Genomic DNA, 1366 nt, shown 5'->3' on the forward strand with positions numbered 1-1366 from the left:
GACAAGAAAGTAGGACAGAGGTATTTGAGATGACGACGAGGCTCTACAAGATGGGAGGGGATAAGAGAGGGTAACAGCGTGAAAATACTTACAAGGCAATTGCATGCCTGTATAAAGTCACCAACGTTAGTGTAAGAAGCATTGCAAGCCGGGCGGTGGTGGCGCACGCCTTTAATCCCAGCACTTGGGAGGCAGAGCCAGGCGGATCTCTGTGAGTTCGAGGCCAGCCTGGGCTACCAAGTGAGTCCCAGGAAAGGCGCAAAGCTACACAGAGAAACCCTGTCTCAAAAAACAAAAACAAAAAAAAAAAAAAAAAAAAAGAAGCATTGCAAAAGAAAACACCTTCACTACATCGCACCTGTTTAGAAGGACCTTGTCGTCATCTACTAATTCATTCCTTAAGCTCCGCTTGTACACCTGGGGCCCAGGCACTTTTGGGCTTGGCTTTTCTGTGCTCTATGCATTTGGGGAATGGTGTTTGCCAACTCCTCCTGTTTGAGTATTTACTGACTTGCTGCTTTGTGTTCGGACTGAAGAAAAGCCTTTCTCTCTTGCATTCAATTCTAGACTTTCAGTCTGAGGTGGACATGATGTCACGTGCTTGTAACCCCACTACTGAGGAGGCCGAGGCAGGAAGAGTATGAGTTGGAAAGAAGCTTGGATGACATTGATAGACCCTGTCTGACAAAATAAATCAAACAGAAAGAAACAAAACTTCCTGTCTAAAACAGTCATGTAATTCTAAATATCCACTGCTAAAGGCAATTTCTAAGTGCAATTATTATGTGAGTTGTTTGGGCTCAAACCATTATGTGGGAATGGAAGTATTTGACAGATTTTATGACAAATTAAGAGTTTACCTGATTGAGTCCAGAAAAGCATCCGAACTATTTGCCTTTTGGTTTGTGTCTATTCAGGCATAGCTTTTTTTTCCCTTGAAAGAATAGAGAGAAGGGTTATGTGACATTTGGTTTCCATCCAGTTACTACCATCATTATGTGATAGGCATAGTCTTTTCTACAAACCGATGCAAACCGGATTCCAGAAAAGAATCACTGCTATAGCAGGGGTCTCAGTAGTCTTCTGTATGACGACATTCCCATGTGGTTGCTTTGCTATCCATCAACTACATGAAAGGACACCCCTGTTTCCAATGCCTCCAGCAGATTGAACTGTTTCACCCCCAGTCAATGCTCAACTGGCTATACGCTTAAGCAATAAGGATTGAAGATTCTGAGTTGTTTTGTTAGATGTCCAGTTAAATAACTGGTGGATTATGAGTTAGTTAAAAGACTACCTGTTAATTTGATAGAGACTACTTGAGCAAAACTGTGCCTAAATGAGATTCATGCAAATACCAGAAAAG

Source organism: Peromyscus eremicus, chromosome 8b (genome assembly GCF_949786415.1).
Source record: "Peromyscus eremicus chromosome 8b, PerEre_H2_v1, whole genome shotgun sequence".
Classification (NCBI taxonomy): Eukaryota; Metazoa; Chordata; class Mammalia; order Rodentia; family Cricetidae; genus Peromyscus; species Peromyscus eremicus.